Source organism: Pan troglodytes, chromosome 9, assembly GCF_028858775.2.
Source record: "Pan troglodytes isolate AG18354 chromosome 9, NHGRI_mPanTro3-v2.0_pri, whole genome shotgun sequence".
Lineage (NCBI taxonomy): Eukaryota > Metazoa > Chordata > Mammalia > Primates > Hominidae > Pan > Pan troglodytes.
Window position 1 is genome coordinate 31,661,624 of NC_072407.2, and position 21,264 is coordinate 31,682,887.

The 21,264-nt window shown below is 39.2% G+C and overlaps 1 long non-coding RNA gene across 2 annotated transcripts in view; it reads left to right on the forward strand.

Annotated features, from left to right (window-relative positions):
- LOC104008451 (uncharacterized) overlaps nucleotides 1-20,826 on the forward strand; it is a 172,188-nt gene extending 151,362 nt beyond the window's left edge. For both annotated transcript variants that reach the window (XR_008537824.2, XR_008537822.2), the window contains exons 5-7: nucleotides 261-318; nucleotides 18,879-19,432; nucleotides 20,274-20,826. This is a non-coding gene — a long non-coding RNA (uncharacterized LOC104008451). The remainder of the gene's footprint in view (nucleotides 1-260; nucleotides 319-18,878; nucleotides 19,433-20,273) is intronic.
- The last annotated feature ends 438 nt before the right edge of the window (nucleotides 20,827-21,264 follow it).

Genomic DNA, 21,264 nt, shown 5'->3' on the forward strand with positions numbered 1-21,264 from the left:
ATGATCTCTGCTCATGCTGTCACGAGAAACACAAAATCATAAATGTTACTAAGCAACAACTGCAAGTGTAATTAATAGTAATTTTTTTCAAGTTAGCAACATGGTCCTTTGCAGGAATGTGTGACAGGAACAGCAGTGGCCTGAGGGGTCTGATGGGCCTTTCTAGCTATGTGATGTCTAGGCATGAATAGCACAATGAAACAGCAGTTGGGGAACTATAAGGAGCCTTTAAATTGACTTTTTTTTTTCTCTTCCCACAGAGATACTCTATTATAGCAAAGAAGAAAGATAATTTCATTGAGCCATCCTGTTTTACAGGTAAGGAAACCAAAGGCCATAGAAGACTTGCCTTATGTCATGAAGAAAGTTTATGTTAGAACTCAGGGCTCCCAATTCCACTGTTCTTTATTCTACACCTGGGTGGTCACAACTGAAAATGTTTTGCTTATTTCTAAACAGAAATCATTTTTTGACATGTTCATTTTAATGATGTGTCTATGCCTGGGGCTAATATCATGAAAACAATGTGTCTGGTAAGGAGAAAACTGAAAAAGTCAGCATTAAAAAGACATTTAAGTCCATTTCAAATGCCTCCCATATGCAGACTCCACTTTATCTCCTCCAGTTCTCTAAAACCCTTCACTCCTTGGCTTTTTCTGGCTAATACACACATCTAGCTAAGAAAGCTCAACTTTTCTTTTTACTGGAGATGTTCTCTCTCTGTGTGTGTGTGTGTGTGTGCACGTGTGTGCGCGCGCTCTGAGTTTATCCTACTTTTAAAAAGCTGAGTGGTGTTTTACACATTTTGGAATAGGCAGCTAGTGCTTCTTTTTCTGCTTTTGAAGTTTCCTGGGAAGTCCCTTAAAAGCATACCACAAAATTAATCTCTTCCTGTTTGCCAGAGGGTTGCTCTACTCTAAATTTGGCTCTACATCTACAAGCATGCTCTAGGAAGCCAATTAAAATGGACAAGCAAAATGAAAACATACCTATGGACCAACCCAAGGTTACCGTCAGATGGTGAAGGACTTCAGAATCACTTACCTGAAGCATTGTGTCTCTCAGCAGCAAAGAGTAGCATCCCCAGCCCTGACCCTAATTTTATTCCTACTTCTCCGTTCTGAGGCATGGACTTACAAAAAGACACATACATGCAATGGCCATCATGATATCCAAATAAGTAGGAAAAGGAACTGTGTTTCTGCCCATGAAGTTTTACTGAATTCAAAGGCAACCTACCTCCAGTCAATAGGTCAGAATGCAGAAATGGCTGAAAACTCTGGTATTGAAAAGCAAATGTTCTCCACTTTTGTAAGAAATAACATTTTCAACCACTAAGAGACTTTATTACCATCCCTAAACACACAAAAAAATTTCTTTTAGATTTACTCTCACTTTGCACGAATAGCAAACATGCTTAGAACTGCTTAGATTGCACAATGTTCTCAGATTAGGAAGGGAAAATTGGTTTGAATAAAATACAGATGTCTATTCCGCTAATAACTAAATCTTTGTGAATGTTCTGAGTCCTGTACCATCAAAGAAATAGATCGTCCATGGGGGTTTCTATTTCTGGTAGATTGTACTTACACACTGAATGAAAAAGCTTTCTCCCAATATTCCCAGTCCAAATAAAAACAACCCAAGGGGCACCTCTTATTTAGGTCAATAAAAGTTTGCAAATGTGGAATACTTTAGCCATCTACGTCACACTGGTAGAGACTTTCTGTGATCAGCTATTTTTTAATACCATATTTAATCAAATTAAGATACTATCATTGTGAAACTCGACATTTTATATATCACTAAGAAAGCAAAAATGCAGCCTGGGTGACCAGAGTGAAACTCCATCTCAAAAAAAAAAAAAAAAAAGAATTAATGAACTATAGTTTAATACATATTTACTAAGTGCCCACACTAACTACTTAAAAATGGTCCAAAATACTGAGGCATCTTAAGCTGTTGGAAAATTGTTTTATTTTCACCACTACAGTAATGAGTCTTTGAATGATACCATTTTCTATACTTGGCTTCTAGTTTACTCTGCCTTTCACTGATCTTATCTTTTTATTAATAACTTTATGAGAAAAATAATTAATGCTTTATATATTGTTCTCTCAGTTCCATGAGCAAATATTTCAGAGGGAAAATTGGCATCTGAGTAAATATTACTTGGCTTTCATTCTGAAGCCCAAACATGGGTATTCCTCAAGCTGAGCATCTGCATAGAATTAGGAATTAACACAATGGTGACAAAGTCCAACCCCGCATTGCAAGCCCTGCTCTCTGAGTGGCACTTCTGCAATTCTAACTGTCTACTCACTTGTAAGGCCTTGAAGTCAAGTGGGTGCAACACCAAACTCAATACTTTTTGTTGGAACAGTGGTATCTCCTACCTTTTCTAACAATGGTTCCCAGATATTTTGGGCAACCCAGGCATAGGATAGAAATCCTGGAATCAAGTTTGACAATATATTTCCTGCATAGCCTTCCAATCCAGTCAGTAAAGATGTCCTGTTAATTTTTCCTTTAAAATATTTGTCCTGGCCATCCCTTTTTATCCATCCCACTGCCACCATCTTGGCTCAGCCCTCACCACCTCATTTTGTGACCACAACGTCCCCATGCTGTATCAGACACTCTTTCTGCTCCATTCAACTCTGATGACCACTTCCTGGGTAACCACTCTCATACTATTCTCTTACACAAAAACTGGCAATGGCATTTTTGTTCTATCTGCTCAAATCTAATGTCTTCTCTCTGATATTCAACTCTCTCCAACATCTGCCCTCACCTTTCTTAGCTAACTTTCTCAAACTACTCAATGCTTCATCACCTCTGCTCCGATCAGGACAGAGTCCTTGGAGTGCCATACACATTACTGCCTCCTGACTTGTTCCATTCCTCTGACAAACTCCTCTCTCCCTCTCACTTGCTGCCAAAATCTTGCTTATCCTTCATGATCCAGTTCAAGCATCAAATCATGCATGCCCCTTTCTCTAATTACTCCAGCATACACTGCCTTCCTTTCCTAAAATTCCACATTACATCTTACGTAGTACTTGATTCCCTTCTCACTTGTTTTGTTTTGTTTTTTTCCCAAGACAGAGTCTTGCTCTGTCGCCCAGGCTGGAGTGCAATGGTGCAATCTCGGCTCACTGCAATCTCCACCTCCTGGGTTCAAGCAATTCTCCTGCCTCAGCAGGAGGTAGCTGGGATTACAGGCGCCCACCACCATGCCTGGCTAATTTTTGTATTTTTAGTAGAGACAGGGTTTCACCGTGTTGGCCGAGCTGGCCTACTCACTTGTTAATTGTTAACCGTATTTGCTCATTCTAGTCAGTCTTCAGCTGAAAGGTAAGTTCTTTGAGGGAATGGATCATGTCTGAGCCCCCATAATGCTTAACAGAGAAAAATGTAATAGCAGTACTCAGTAAAAACTTACTGATAGGTTTATTAAACTAAGAGAAAAGACAGTTTGGATATAATTTTTGTAAGAAGCCTTTTCATTTGGAAAGATCAGTGAACCCATTGAAATTCTCAGGTAAATATAGGCTGTGCTAACCCCAAATTATAAACTGTAAGGCAGTGGTCCCAACCTTTTTGGCAGCAGGAACCAGTTTTGTGGAAGACAATTTTTCCACGGTCTGGGAGTAGCAGGGTGGATGGTTTTGGGATGAAATGGTTCCACCTTAGATCATCAGTTAAATTATCATAAGGAATTGGATTCTCATAAGGAGCACGCAACCTAGATCCCTTGCATGTGCAGTTCACAACAGGGCTCATGCTTCTATGAGAATCTAATGCTGCTGCTGATCTGAAAGGAGACAGAGCTCAGATGGCAATGTTTGCTCACCCGCCGCTCACTTCCTACTGTGCAGCCTGGTTCCTAACAGGCCAGGGACTGGTAACAATCCATGGCCTGGGGGTTGTGGATCCCTGCTCTAAGGAATTTGACAGATAGCAATTATCAGCCATGACCAACTTCTTGAGTTCCTCTAATGGAATAAAACCTTACTTGAATAATTAAAAAGCAGATAACACTACCCCATACTAACTGTCCTACAATTTCCTATGTAGCTCTATTTCTAACAGATCAATAAGAGACTTGGGAAGTAATAACAATAATAATAGCAAAATTTGTAGTTTTCAGCCTTTTAACTTCTTGTTTCTTATTCTGCTAAGCTTTCAATGCGTAATTTTATATACTGTATTAGGAAATAATAAAAGATTAAATAAGAACTTCCAGGACAATTCTTCATTTTCAACCTTTGGATGACTCTTTATCACACATAAGATAAAGAGGCTGTGTAATATTGCTAAGTAGATTATATATTTATTTATACTTAATAAATTCATTGATGCTGTCTAATTCTGCTTTAAGGCTTACAACCATTAATTCAACCACATCTGTAAAATGCTAGGAAGGCTTTCATAGCCCCACTGTCAGGAAATTCAATATAGTACATAGAACTAAAAAGAAAATCAATGAAGTAGATATCAAGTTTAGCTTTAAGTGTGACTCACAAGTCTTAGACATTTCACTGAAAGAATGTCCATAACAACATGCTCTTTTACTCTTGCTGTAGTCATAACTTACATTTGTCTAAGAGACTATAGAACATTCACAGGCGTCATCTAATTTGATTTTTACAAGGAGACAGGATGGGTATTATTATCCCCATTATATAGATGAGGCAATTATGCGTCAGAGAGGTTAGGTAACCTGTCAAATGCCGTAAAGCTAGTAGGTCACCTGTCTCCTGAACCAAGCTTTTACCATCAGGATGTGTTGCCAGTTTTAGAATATCAGCCACAGAGAAGAGAGTGGCTGTGACAACGAAGGAGCTTACAAAATGTGGACACAGTTTTCTGCAGCTATGTGTGTCCTGGAACCTAACTTTCTAAAGGGAGTGCCATTAAGAGACTATTTTGTAGGTCTAGATTAATCATGACCAAGATCCTTCAACTTTAAGGCTTGATTACTTCAATGGATGAAATTTCAGACAATGTGGTCTTTTTCTAAGAGAAAGAATTGCAAAAATTGTAGCATGTTAGAACTAAGTTTCTATGGCCAAAGGTGGGAAAACAAGCAACAGTACAGATAATTCAGGCATACAGAAAAAAAAAAAAGTCTTGTTTGTTCCCAGCCCCTTTGGGTTTTACCTGTGAGCGTGTAATCAGAGAAAACACAGTTTAAAGATATGGCTGCTCATTTTAGACAGTCCTATAAAGATAATGGTAATGCTGAAGAAGTTACTAATATTTGGTTCCTAACATATATGATACAAACTATTAAGAGTTGACCTTAATGAAATCTCGCAAATCAATATTTAAAAATTTCTAATTTGCATCCAGTTGACTATATCCATATGTTAGACTTCCTTTTGTTCGTTCATTCATCACACATGAAGTCTACTTTCCAGTCTTACTTACCTCCCTCCCTAGGAGGGAGGTAGGACATACGTAACTAGAATATAAAGGTAGAAATGACCCAGAAAAGGTACAGATACAATTTTATAAAGAGAAAGAAGTTACTTCCAGTTAGGGAATAAAGGAATGCATTGTCAAGAAGTTTGGAAAGGGCCAGGTGCAGTGGCTCACACTTGTAATCCCAATGCTATGGGAGGCTGAGGTGGGAGGATCGCTTGATCCCAGGAATTCAAGATCAGCCTGGGCAACACAGTGAGACCAGGTCTCTACAAAAACTTAAAAATTAATCAGATGTGGTAGTGCACACCTGTAGTCCCAGCTACTTGGGAGGCTGAGGTGGGAGGATCACTTGAGTCCAAGAAGTTGAGGCTGCAGTGAGCCATGATCAAGTCACTGCACTCCAGCTTGGGCGACAGAGAGACTCTGTCTCAAAAATAAATAAATAAATAAATAAATAAATAAGAAGAAGATTGCAAAGAGTTTAAATGTTCCCTACGGTGACAGTGGGTATTCACTGTCCTGAATGGCAGGAATGTGGGAAGGCATAGAGTAAATGTCTGGGGAGAAGAGTGTGGAATGGGAACAGTGAAAAATAAGATTGGATGATTGCCAGATTTTGAAAGCCTCTGGGGGGATGCCAAAGAGTTTGGATGTTGCCATATGGGCACCAAAGAGCCAATGAGAGTTTCTGAGCATGCGAATGCTGCAAGAAGACCAGTTTATCATCATATGAAGGAGGACCTAAAAAAAATGATAGACTAGAAGAAAATAATTGGCTGACTTTACTTAGTGACTATGGAGCTTTAAAAATAAATATTAAGTAGTTACTTAAATATGGGGTTAAAGGCCTGGCTATATCTTTTTAATTAATTAATCCATTTATTTATTTATAAGCTGAAATGAGTTGCAAAAAGAAAAGTGGTTGAGAGAGTGTGCAGAGCGGAGTAGTAACCATCAGTAATGTCTGGGTTGGCAGAAAGAACAAGATAGAGAAAAACAGAGGAAAGGTGGGACTACAAACTGATTCCAATTATAATTACAGTGAATTTTGATTATACTGCTCAGTACTTTTAATTCAAATATCTCCAAACACTTTGCAAATATTAACTAATTAAGACTCAGAAGACCCTAGAGATGTAGGTAACTATAATTATCCCCATTTGGTACAGGAGGAGAGAGGACCAGAGTTTTTAATCAACTCATCTACTCACTGTGGTTCCCCTGATAGAACAAGTTCAGAACCCCAGATTCCAAAGGAAACTAGGCCTTAAACTACAGGGATTATTTCATTCCTGTATATTATTTCCACATTATTTTCCCATCATATATGTATTGCCTAGCCAAGAAGACTAAACAAACAAGAAAACACCACCACAACAAAAATCACCCACACATTCCTCAAAGAAAATAATTAGCCATTGAAATCTATAAATAAAATGAAAAAAAAAGTAATGGTCATCACAGATACTCACCTACTTATCTGGATGGCCATTCAAGTGAAATTAATAAATATTTTAGTAAATGATATCTGAAAATGCAGATATTCCAAAGCTTTGCAGGTACCTTTAAAAATACAGTTTTTAGCCATAATTAGCTTATGTCCGAGAACATCCAAATACATGTCCTACAAAACACAGTCCTTCATACCACAGTACGCTCTAAGCCCCTGGTATGTCCATGGTGTTGATTGATACTTGCAGACATCACTTAAACTCACTAAGAGTGTCAGAGAAATTGCTGATTCTTAAGTCATATCTGAAGTGATACCTACACGTAACTACCATAAGAAAAAATGTATAATTTCCAGAATCATTAATTTGATGGAAAAATTTACATGCATCTTTGTTAGAAAGCACCATAGCTCTGACCCTCTGTTACTTCCCACTACACCCCTACTCCCCATCTCTGAAAATATAAGGATTTTTTTTTTATCGGCAGATGTTCTATCTTTCTTCAAGAGTAAATTTAAAATGCCTATGTTACAAAGACATTTGTTTTTGCTTGATAAGGAGCAAAGGATAAGGACTGACATTGGGTATTCTCCTTTGAATTAGCACCTAGAACAATTTGTACAGTACCATGTGCAAACTAAGTACTCAATTCTCTTTGTGCTAGAAATATTTGTATAGTATTTAGGGAAGTGCAATTAAACTAAAAGCAGTAAGTCTTAAGGTAAATTGAAATTATGTCATGAATTTTGGAATAAATGATAAAAAATGCCCAGCACAAGGGCCAGAACTGGGCAGAGAACATCCTATCTGGCTTCCTGACCCCAGGCACTTAGTGCTTCCATCAAGAGAAAGAAATTACTTCCAGTTAGGGAATAAAGGAATGCATTGTCAAGAAGGTTGCAAAGGGCCAGGTGCAGTGGCTCACATTTGTAATCCCAACACTTTAGGAGGCCGAGGCAGGAGGATCACTAGAGCCCAGGAATTCGAGATCAACCTGGGCAACACAGTGAGACCATGTCTCTACAAAAACTTAAAAATTAGATGTGGTGGTGCACACCTGTAGTATCAGCTACTTGGGAGGCTGAGGTGGGAGGATTACTTGAGTCTAAGAAGTTGAGGCTACAGTGAGTGATTGATCATGCCACTGTACTCCAGCCTGGGTGACAGAGACACTATTGCCCTAGGAAAGCAACTGTTTTGCTGTAATCAATGAAGGCTTCGGATAGCCAGAGCCACCCAGAATTCACAGTCACGTCGAACCTTGCCCTCATCCTCTGCCTCCTTGTCACAGAGCAACACTGCCCCAATAGCACACATCTCCAGTCTATAACAAAGAAGTCTTAGCATCAAGCATACTCAAGCCACTTGGATAGCAAATGAGGTCATCTGAAAATACTTTTAAAGGTTATTTTTTTAAAAAACAGTTTTTTGTTTACAGGACCCAAATGGCAGTTAACATTCCCTGTAAAAGTTTAACCTCTTCAATTAGAATTCTATTTTCTTTAGAATTTCAGGTGGGATCTGTTACAATTCACTGAAGTTTAGATTTAACAATGTTCTATCTACTATGTTATTGAAACCATATAATATTTACCAAATTCCCATACATGGTAGACAGTGACATTAATTAAGAAGATAATTTCCAATTTGTTCCATGAAGTTTCAGTTACCCACTCTGTAATAAAGAACCTGGAAAGGGAGGTTCCAAGATGGCCAAATAGGAACAGCTCCAGTCTACAGCCCCCAGCGTGAGTGACGCAGAAGACGGGTGATTTCTGCATTTCCAACTGAGGTACCGGGTTCATCTCACTGGGGCTTGTCAGACAGTGGGTACAACCCACGGAGCATGAGCCAAAGCAGGGTGGGGCATCACCTCACCCAGGAAGCGCAAGGGGTTGGGGAATTCCCTTTCCTAGCCATGACTGACGGTACCTGGAAAATCAGGACACTCCCCACCCTAATACTGTGCTTTTCCAATGGTCTTAGCAAACGGCACACCAGATTATGTCCCAGGCATGGCTCGGAGGGTCCCATGCCCACGGAGCCTGGCTCACTGCTAGCACAGCAGTCTGAGATCGAACTGCAAGGCAGCAGCGAGGCTAGGGGAGGGGTGTCCACCATTGCTGAGACTTGAGTAGGTAAACAAAGCAGCCAGGAAGCTCAAAATGGGTGGAGCCCACCGCAGCTCAAGGAGGCCTGCCTGCCTCTGTAGACTCCACCTCTGGGGGGCAGGGCACAGCTGAACAAAAGACAGCAGAAACCTCTGCAGACTTAAATGTCCCTGTCTGACAGCTTTGAAGAGAGTAGGGGTCCTCCCAGCATGGAGTATCATATCTGAGAATGGACAGTCTGCCTCTTCAAGTGGGTTCCTGACCCCTGAGTAGCCTAACTGGGAGGTACCTCCCAGTAGGGGCCGACTGACACCTCATACAGCCAGGTGCCCCTCTGAGACGAAGCTTCCAGAGGAACAATCAGGCAGCAACATTTGCCGTTCTGCAATATTTGCTGTTCTGTAGCCTCTGCTGGTGATACCCAAGCAAACAGGGTCTGGAGTGGACCTCCAGCAAACTCCAACAGACCTGCAGCTGAGGGTCCTGACTGTTAGAAGGAAAACTAACAAAGAGAAAGAACATCCACACCAAAACCCCATCTGTACGTCACCATCGTCAAAGACGAAAGGTAGATAAAACCACAAAGATGGGGAGAAACCAGAGCAGAAAAGCTGAAAATTCTAAAAATCAGAGCACGTCTTCTCCTCCAAAGGAATGCAGCTCCTCACCAGCAATGGAACAAAGCTGGACAGAGAATGACTTTCACAAGTTGAGAGAAGAAGGCTTCAGATGATCAGTAATAACAAACTCCTCCGAGCTAAAGGAGGATGTTTGAACCCATCACAAAGAAGCTAAAAACCTTGAAAAAACATTAGACGAATGGCTAACTAGAATAAACAGCATAGAGAAGACCTTAAATGACTTGATGGAGCTGAAAACCATGGCACGAGAACTACGTGACACATGGACAAGCTTCAGTAGCTGATTCAATCAAGTGGAAGAAAGGGATTGAAGATCAAATGAATGAAATGAAGCAAGAAGAGAAGTTTAGAGAAAAAAGAGTAAAAAGAAATGAACAAAGCCTCCAAGAAATATGGGACTATGTGAAAAGACCAAATCTACATCTGATTGGTATACCTGAAAGTGATGGGGAGAATGGAACCAAGTTGGAAAACACTCTGCAGGATATTTTCCAGGAGAACTTCCCCAATCTAGTGAGGCAGGCCAGCATTCAAATTCAGGAAATACAGAGAATGCCACAAAGATACTCCTCAAGAAGAGTAACTCCAAGACACATAATTGTCAGATTCACCAAAGTTGAAATGAAGGAAAAAACGTTAAGTGCAGTGAGAGAGAAAGGGCAGGTTACCCACAAAGGGAAGCCTATCAGACTAACAGCATCTTTCGGCAGAAACTCTACAAGCCAGAAGAGAGTGGGTGCCAATATTCAACATTCTTAAAGAAAAGAATTTTCAACCCAGAGTTTCATATCCAGCCAAACTAAGCTTCATAAGTGAAGGAGAAATAAAATCCTTTACAGACAAGCAAATGCTGAGAGATTTTGTCACCACCAGGCCTGCCTCACAAGAGCTCCTGAAGGAAGCACTAAACATGGAAAGGAACAACCGGTACCAGCCACTGCAAAAACATGCCAAATTATAAAGACCATCAAGGCTAGGAAGAAACTGCATCAACTAACGAGCAAAATAACCAGCTAACATCATAATGAGAGGATCAAATTCACACATAACAATATTAACCTTAAATGTAAATGAGCTAAATGCTCCAGTTAAAAGACATGGACTGGCAAATTGGATAAAGAGTCAAGACCCATCAGTGTGCTGTATTCAGGAGACCCATCTCATGTGCAGAGACACACATAGGCTCAAAATAAAGGGATGGAGGAAGATCTACCAAGCAAATGGAAAGCAAAAAAAAGCAGGAGTTGCAATCCTAGTCTCTGATAAAACAGACTTTAAACCAACAAAGATCAAAAGAGACAAAGAAGGCCATTACATAATGATAAAGGGATCAATTCAACAAGAAGAGCTAACTATCCTAAAAATATATGCACCTAATACAGGAGCACCCAGATTCACAAAGCAAGTCCTTAGAGACCTACAAAGAGACTTAGACTCCCACACAATAATAATGGGAGACTTTATCACCCCACTGTCAACATTAGACAGATCAACAAGATAGAAAGTTAACAAAGATATCCAGAAATTGAACTCAGCTCTGCACCAAGCAGACCTAATAGACATCTACAGAACTCTCCACTCCAAATCAACAGAATATACATTCTTCTTGGCACCACATCACACTTATTCCAAAAATTGACTACATAGTTGGAAGTAAAGCACTCCTCAGCAAATATAAAAGAACAGAAATTATAACAAACTGCCTCTCAGACTACAGTGTATTCAAACTAGAACTCAGGATTAAGAAACTCACTCAAAACCACTCAACTACATGGAAACTGAACAACCTGCTCCTGAGTGACTACTGGGTACTTAACGAAGTGAAGGCAGAAATAAAGATGTTCTTTGAAACCAATGAGAACAAAGACACAACATACAAGAATCTCTGGGACACATTTAAAGCAGTGTGTAGAGGGAAATTTATAGCACTAAATGCCCACAAGAGAAAGCAGGAAAGATCTAAAATTGACACCCTAACATCACAATTTAGAGAAGCAAGAGCAAACACATTCAAAAGCTAGCAGAAGACAAGAAATAACTAAGATCAGAGCAGAACTGAAGGAGATAGAGACAGAAAAAACCCTTCAAAAAATCAATGAACCCAGGAGCTGGTTTTTTAAAAAGATCAACAAAATTGATAGATCACTAGCAAGACTAATAAAGAAAAGAGAGAAGAATCAAATAGATGCAATAAAAGATGATAAAGGGGATATCACCACCAATCCCACAGAAATACAAACTACCATCAGAGAACACTATAAACACTTCTATGCAAATAAACTAGAAAACCTAAAAGAAATGGATAAATTCCTGGACACATACACCCTCCCAGGACTAAACCAGGAATAAGTTGAATCTCTTAATAGACCAATAACAGGCTCTGAAATTGAGGCAATAATTAATAGCCTACCAACCAAAAAAATCCATCAGGACCAGATGGATTCACAGCTGAATTCTACCAGAGGTATAAAGAGGAGCTGGTACCATTCTGAAACTATTCTAATCAATAGAAAAAGAGGGAATCCTCCCTAACTCATTTTATGAGGCCAGCATCATCCTGATACCACAGCCTGACAGAGACACAACAAAAAAAGAGAATTTCAGGCCAATATCCCTGATGAAGATCAATGGAAAAATCCTCAGTAAAATACTGGCAAACTGAATCCAGCAGCACATCAAAAAGCTTATCCACCATGATCAAGTTGGCTTCATCCCTGGGATGCAAGGCTGGTTCAACATATGCAAATCAATAAATGTAATCCATCATATAAACAGAATCAAAGACAAAAACCATGATTATCTCAATAGATGCAGAAAAGGCCTTTGACAAAATTCAACAGCCTTTGTGCTAAAAACTCTCAATAAACTAGGTATTGATGGGACATATCTCAAAATAATAAGAGCTATTCATGACAAACCCACAGCCAATGTCATACTGAATGGGCAAACGCTGGAAGCATTCCTTTTGAAAACTGGCACAAAACAAGGATGTCCTCTGTCACCACTCCTATTCAACATAGTATTGGACGTTCTAGCCAGGGCAATCAGGCAATAGAAGGAAATAAAGCGTATTCAAATACGAAGAGAGGAAGTCAAATTGTCTCTGTTTGCAGATGACATGATTGTATCTTTAGAAAACCCCATCATCTCAGCCCAAAATCTCCTTAAGCTGATAAGCAACTTCAGCAAAGTCTCAGGATACAAAATCAATGTGCAAAAATCACAAGCATTCCTATACAGCAATAACAGACAAACAGAGAGCCAAATCATGAGTGCACTCCCATTCACAATTGCTTCAAAGAGAATAAAATACTTAGGAATCCAACTTACAAGGGATGTGGAAGACCTCTTCAAGGAGAACTACAAACCACTGCTCAAGGAAATAAAAGAGGACTCAAACAAATGGAAGAACATTCCATGCTCATGGGTAGGAAGAATCAATATCATGAAAATGGCCATACTGCTCAAATTTATAGATTCAATGCCATCCCCATCAAGCTACCAATGACTTTCTCCACAGAATTGGAAAAAAACTGCTTTAAAGTTCATATGGAACCAAAAAAGAGCCCGCATTGCCAAGACAATCCTAAACCAAAAGAACAAAGCTGGAGGCATCACACTACCTGACTTCAAACTATATTACAAGGCTACAGTAACCAAAACAGCATGGTACTGGTACCAAAACAGAGATATAGACCAATGGAACAGAACAGAGCCCTCAGAAACAATACCACACATCTACAACCATCTGATCTTTGACAAACCTGACAAAAACAAGAAATGGGGAAAGGATTCTCTATTTAATAAATGGTGCTGGGAAAACTGGCTAGCCATATGTAGAAAGCTGAAACTGGATCCCTTCCTTATACCTTATACAAAAATTAATTCAAGATGAATTAAAGACTTACATGTTAGACCTAAAACGATAAAAACCCTAGAAGAAAACCTAGGCAATACCATTCAGGACATAGGCATGGGCAAGGACTTCATGACTAAAACACCAGAAGCAATGGCAACAAAAGCCAAAATTGACAAATGGGATCTAATTAAACTAAAGAGCTTCTGCACAGCAAAAGAAACTAACATCAGAGTGAATAGGAAACCTACAGAATGGGAGAAAATTTTTACAATCTACCATCTGACAAAGGGCTAATATCCAGAATCTAAAAGAACTTAAACAAATTTACAAGAAAAAATCAAATGACCCCATCAAAAAGTGGGTGAAGGATATGAACAGACACTTCTCAAAAGAAGACATTTATGTAGCCAAAAGACACATGAAAAAATGCTCATCATCACTGGCCATCAGAGAAATGCAAATCAAAACCACAATGAGATACCATCTCACACCAGTTAGTAGGGCGATCATTAAAGTTTGGAAACAACAGGTGCTGGAAAGGATGTGGAGAAACAGGAACACTTTTACACTGTTGATGGGACTGTAAACTAGTTCAACCATTGTGGAAGACAGTGTGGCAATTCCTCTAGGATCTAGAACTAGAAATACCATTTGAGACAGCCATCCCATTACTGGGTATATACCCAAAGGATTATAAATCATGCTACTATAAAGACACATGCACACGTATGTTTATTGCGGCACTATTCACAATAGCAAATACTTGGAGCCAACCAAATGTCCATCAGTGAGCAAGGACATCATTCTGAGCAAACTATCGCAAGCACAGAAAACCAAACACCGCATGTTCTCACTCATAGGTGGGAACTGAACAATGAGAACACTTGGACACAGGGTGGGGAACAACACACGCTGGGACCTGTCATGGGGTAGGGGTAGGGGGGAGGGATAGCATTAGGAGATATACCTAATGTAAATGACGAGTTAATGGGTGCAGCACACCAACATGGCACATGTATACATATGTAACAAACCTGCAGGTTGTGCACATGTACCCTAGAACTTAAAGTATAATTTAAAAAAAAAACCTGGAGAAATTATCAAGTAAGCATCATATTTAATGAATTTAACTATGGTGAAATCATGTGGGAAAAATTTTTCTGTACAGGGATGATGACTCTGGAAATGGTGCAGAGAGAGACAGAAAAACAAATGTCACTGTAACACAGGTATTTAAATTGTATTTAAATACACAGACTTTTGAATTTATAGAAAATTTTCAAGTATGAAATTGATTTCATGCAACCTAAAGTCTCAAACTTCAAATAATTTTTTGAGTGTTAAATTTATAAATTGTGTATTAATGCAATTCAAATTTATTCCTAAAAATATTTTAACTAAAGGAGAAATTCCTGGGGCCTGAGATTAGAGTTTTAGGAAATGTACATATGGGATAAACTTACACAGGCTGAAGTTAAGTGAAACCTTACTTCTCAATGTTGAGATGGATTAGCCATTTTAACATAAAGTAGAAACTTCTAAGAAATGCAGAATCTCAACTTCCCCACCCTCATTCCACCTACCCCACCCACTCAATCAGATCCTGCATTTCAATTAGATTTATTTAGTGCAATAACTTTTTTACTTATCAAAGTTGAGAAGCACTAGACTAAATGATAAAGAGAAAAGAGGCTGCTTAGGATAAGGAAATAAAAGGTTGAAGTTAACTTAAGTATTATGATACTTTCTTAGCGTGTCATACGGTTACCTGTCATCTTTCCTCTTTGGTTCAACTTGTTTTATGGGGACATTTATGTGGGAAAATATCTTTGCTTTTGTAATTTATGTGGGAAAATATCTTTGCTTTTGTGTTTTTACTTAAGTAAAATCTGGGCTCCTTTTATGTCAACTAGCTTTTCCACTATTGTTATTATGATAGAAAGTACAGGCTACTTATAAACATGATTAGTTCAATGAGAACTTTTAGAATATTGCTGACCTAAATCTGGACATCTACACAATCATTAATTCTTACCAAAATGCTACAAGGCAATATAAGCATAATTAGCCTCCCTGATCCCTGAACATAGCCTAATATCACTCACTCAATCAGAATCATACTGGAAACGATATGACCAACTATGGCAGGTAGTAGATGTCCAGTCACACTAGTATTGCTTTTAGCCAGGTGTCTCCGGTCCTTGTGAGTTCCTTTGGTCCTTAATGGTGAAATAGCAACAGAGGGAACCAACTCACTCACTCAAGGCAGATTTCTTATTTCTAGACTTGTCCTGAAACCAACAGATCCAGCTCTCTCCTACCAAATACCATGAAATTTAAACAAACGAAACTCGCAAAATAATACAGCAGCAGCAGCAACAACAACAATGAAATATTAAAATAGTAAATATAAGTATCAAACATCAAAACCCCCTCTCCAACCAAAATCTCTCTTCTTCAATAAAGTTCCCAGGAGGTAACCCAATTTCTAGGTTGGTGTCCAATATTTGGGATCATTTGATTCAAGACTGAAGTACTTAAAATGGCTTTTAAAAAAGGAAAAAAGGTTAGATTTCCAGAGAAAAGTGTAACATTTTTTAAGTTGAACATTATGAGGGATTTGATGGGGGCAGCTTTGCAAGTAGAACTGGAGACTGGTCCACTGTTTAGGCTTTTTACGAAAGACTGCAAAGGTTGTTTGTTTCCAAACACCAAGAAGTCACCAAGTTCACCAGTCCAAATGCAAATGACTCACACTAGGAACCCTAATAGTGCTGCTGTTAAGTCATTTGCAAATGGGTGGGGCTGAGATGACACAGAACCCTATTTTCCCAGGTGGCATCTTAAGTATGGTTGATTCTACCTTCAGCCCCACATTTAAAAGTACAGTGTAAACACAGCTAAGGGACCGCCTCCTTCAAATTACACACAAGGCACACCTACTAATAGGAGATGTTGTGAAAGCCAGGTGGGGCTTTGTCTTTCAAGTCCCTGCATCCAAGAATAAGCATGCTGTGTACAAAAAAAAAAAAAAAAAAAAAAAAAAAAAAAAAAAAAAAGCAAGAAGCAAGGGTGATGCAACTGCATTCATTGTCCCTAAAGGGAGAACATGCAATAATTCTCAGATCCAAGGATAAAGGGAATCCCCCTTTAAGAAAAGATGTTGGCATTATGTGGGGATTGGGAACATGCCAGAACAATCACACATTTTTACAAAAGAGAGAAAGAGAAAAAAAGTTAAGACCCATTTCTTATTTCAGTCTCTTTCTTCAGAATTGACGACTTTAATCAACAGGTCACTTTCAGAGTATTGCTGGACACCTTGACTTTCTGCCATGAAATGCTATGGGAATTCTGGCAGTTGAGAGCCAACACCCCACTAGACACCAGTGCTGCATAACCACACTTTTAATAGACCCCAGAGCTGTGGTGACAGCATGCCCTTCCCAGTTTTTCCACAGACGGTGCTCCTGAAATTTTCCATAGTCAGTGTATTCTTGTGGTTAATTAGTTATCTGAGCAATTTCCATTATAGAAAGAGTATCTGTACATAATTAAACCCATCTTAGGACCAAACTGCCGGGCTTCAATGTCATTAATTCAGAAGGGCTAAAATGAAAATGAGATGAATAATTCTTACCTGATGAAGGGACCGCACAAGATTAGATCCTATCCTCTGAAATACATAGAGCATTAAATTTAAAAAAAAAGAGAGGTGAAAACAGGTGATGGAAGAAACTGGAAAGGTAAGTTGCCTCTAGAGACCAAAGAATAACACTCCTTTCAAACTATTATCAAGAAATCTTGGGGGAAAGATAAAATTAGCAAGAGAAGGCTATTAGCTCTCTGTTACTCACCTTTATGAAACCATTTTCAGGGATCAGTTTGTTAAATTCCACTGAAACGTGGAGGTACACAGCACAGCCCTTCTTCTGGGATGCACAGTCATGCCATACAGAAGCGTGTGGGTAGACGCCAAAACATGTGTGGACCTGCAACCCTTTCTGTAGAAACTCAGCATTCTGAGTAGTAACAAGGATTAACCTTGTGCACTCATGGAGAAAACTGGTGGCTCCACACATCCAGTTGTCCTTCGGGTTACTTTTGCATCTCACTCTATAATTTCTTTTAATTACTTAACTGTAAAGCACAGGAAAGTGCTCATTACTTGTAGCTTAATGCAGGAGGAAATATAATTGAATATGTTCTCCTAGCCACTGCTCTACCCCAGCTCCCAGCTCTTCTGAAGTGTCACTGTTCATTTCAACAGCACGAGTAAGGCAGTTTCCAGGCCCTGTGCATAATGAGCCATGTGGACCCTATTCAAGAAACTGGCTGTACTCCAGAACTACTATAAAATATAAGGAAAATATTAACATCTTAGATGACAAAAGATCCATATGGCTGGCCAGAAAATATCTGCATCATTTAAGCCATTAGAATGCACCTATATGGAAACATTCAATTTGGCGGTACTGTGAACAACAGGACTGTGAAAACATCTGTTTATCTCCACCCATTTTCACTAAACACTGATTCCTATAGAAGACATACAAACTCAAATACCAACATATTTCATCTAAGCATAGGACAGGGACTCCATTTTTACATAGTTGCTATAATAAATACAATACAGTATTTGTTGGTGATAGGATTTTGGAAGATGCTCTGGGCAGCTGGAAAAATAAGTAAAATGTTTCTCTTTGTATTAAACTTGATAAAAAATAATAGCTAACATTTATTAATGGTGAGGTAAATAATTTGATTATCCACCATTTATAGCTGAGCAAACTGAGGCCCAGAGAGTTTCGGTGGATTCCCTAAGATCACGTACCCATTATGTGGTGGAGAGGGAATATGAACCAGTGCTGGCTTGCTATGCCTCTTTCCATATGGGGTCAGACATAGATGTGGTGTCTTATAATGTGAGGGAGGTCTACTTGGCAGAAATATCCTGCAGACCCTATATGCCAGTTTCTTATTTATTTAAACAAAGCCCCATGTGAGCATTTCTGATAAGCAGTTTGTTTACACACTAATTCCACAGAGGTTAAATATAACCCTAATGTTTCTTTGTTGCTACTCTGTTTCCAGTATTGAATTATTACCACAAGGTACCAACCATATATGCATACTTAATAGGGTATTTTGTCAAAACTATGCATGAAGGTCATTTGTTTGAGATGTCAGAACATTTTCCCGTGAGAAGATCTCATTGGGCATTGAAACAGAACCACATGCTTTTCAGACCAGCAACCGCGACTACCAAATACTCCTCTGTCAACTCTACTTGAGTAAGAATGCTTTCAATTAAGGCCTAAGTGTCAACATGCCTTTAAAAAAATCGTGGTGACATAAAATCTTTCTTTTTGGCACCCAACAGAATCCCTTCAAAGCCTGGTGGTCTGACACCCTATGCTACGTGACTCGTGACCCATCCATTTGTCATGTTGTTTGGGAATGTGGCTAAGGGGCTGAGATGTGACTTGAAAAGAAAGGTAGAACCAGATCATCTCAAATTTATTATCAAGGAATAGTTCAGACAACGACTTCCGACCACAGAGACAGCAGAACAGATGGTCCGACATGGATAGAGCATCAGACACTCACAGACTGTGCCAACAAGAGCCATCGAGTCAAAACCGCCAAAGGAAGGAGGGTCATGGAATGGGTTCTCTCACACCAAACTGATGCCCAGAGGCCCTTGGCATGAATAACAAAGGCAACCAGACCCACAAGCCATACTGAGTGGATACAAAACCTATACCTAGGCTGACATCCCAAATGTGTGTGGCAAGTTAGATGATGATGGCACAAAAGACAGAACACCTTGCTTCTGGCCATTGTCAGCTCTTGGAAGAGAGCACACTTTTAGAGGAGCAGCTGCAAGGAGCCTGAGAACAAAACTAGAAATGTCTGTTATGAAAGCCTTCGCAGGTATTATTAACAAAAGAAAATGTGTATTTGTCAATGGTGTTTCAGCTAGATTTTGGCAGTCCATTCTTATGCCCAGGAATGACCTCTTGTGTAGACTGGATACAGTCATCAATGCAACTGTCCAGGTGCAACTCTTCTATAAAGGGGAAGAGGAGTGACTTTCCCCTGTACAGTGGCCCTGTCAAAATTCTATAAAAAATATTGTCCATTTAAATTAAATAACCACTGTGCCTGGCTCCATTTACCACACTTTTCTATGCAGTGGAACTGAAGGGGATTTTTTTTTTTTGCTGTCCTCAGAGAAAAATAAGACTAAGAATCAACCTTTCTAATGAGAATGGTAAGGAGTTATGTGGGGATGACCTGGAATATATGCTGCTCAAATGGTGGAGATGTTATCTATGCTGTAAATCATGGCATTTTTATATGATCCCCTATTTGCCTAATGCAGGAAACCACTTGGCAACTTTAAGGAAAAAGTCTAGCAATAATGCATCATAGTTCAATGTTTATATTGTACTTGGACAGTTTAAATTTATCTTACAAAGTACTAATTAATTACAAATGTTGAGTAAGTGTAAAATCATTCCTCAAAAAAGCATCCCTTGAGTATGAAAGTTCCAAGCTTAGCAAGACATCCCTGTGATTTGGGATACATCTCTTGAACTCAGCCTGAAAATAATGTTAATAGCTGAGAAAAGAGCATTGAAAGCCTTATACACAGTGTGTTGTAGTGAAACAATTTTCTTTTTGGTTCTAAAAAACAAACACTGTTGTGCTCTTTAGATCCAGCATGGCTAGTTAGGTGAATAATGAATGCATGTTCAACTTTCTGCTACAGGAAATTCTGCAAGTGGCAACGTGGGTCATTCCGTGTGTGTCACTAGAGCTGGCGCAAGCCCATGGCCATGGTGAGGCAGTGTTTCCACTGGAACTAATCTGATACCTGCACCAGCTCTTGGAACTGTGCAGTGTTCCCACTGCAAACTACGGATGGGGTAAAAGACTGCTCACCTCCTATTTCTCATCTAATCTCACACACTCTGTTTGATGAGGCTATGGAGAAACAGGTCTTCTCATACACTAATGGTGGGAGTACAAACAATTCAAGCCCTGTGCAGGACAATTAGGCAATACCTATCAAAATTATACATGATTTTTCCTGCTGACCCAGCAATTCCACTTCTGGGAATAATTGACAGATATAGGTGCATATGTACAAAATGATGGAAAGCTCTCTGGTATGTATTAGTAAGTGATAAAACAAGGTGTAAAATAGTGTATATATGGCTACTACCTTTTGTTTTAAAAATGGGGGAAAATGGCGGAGCTTGCGGTGAGCCGAAATCGTGCCACTGCACTCCAGCCTGGGCGACAGAGCGAGACTCCATCTCAAAAAAAAAAAAAAAAAGGGTGGGGTGGGGGGGAAATAATAGTACATATTCATATTTACCTGTATCTATATAAAACACACTATCAAGGATTCACAAGAAACTAATACAAATGATCACCTTATAGATGGTATGTATTGGGGGATACTGGGGTGAGCAGGGTATAAGTGGGGCAAGACTTTTCAATGTAAACTTCTTTTAAATTTTATTTTGATTTTTGAATAATGTAAATTAACTGTCAAATAATTAAATTAAAAATAACCAATTTTTTAACAAAACATTTAATCTAGTGGCTTTACTTTTGACACAAGACAATCTCCAAATCTCCACCAATCACCAAAAACAGAGATTTACACCAGTTCCTTTGCTTGTTTTTCCTGGTAATGACTACAATTAAGAAGTCCTGTGGGTGCCATCTCAGTTTTGGAGATATTTCCCTAG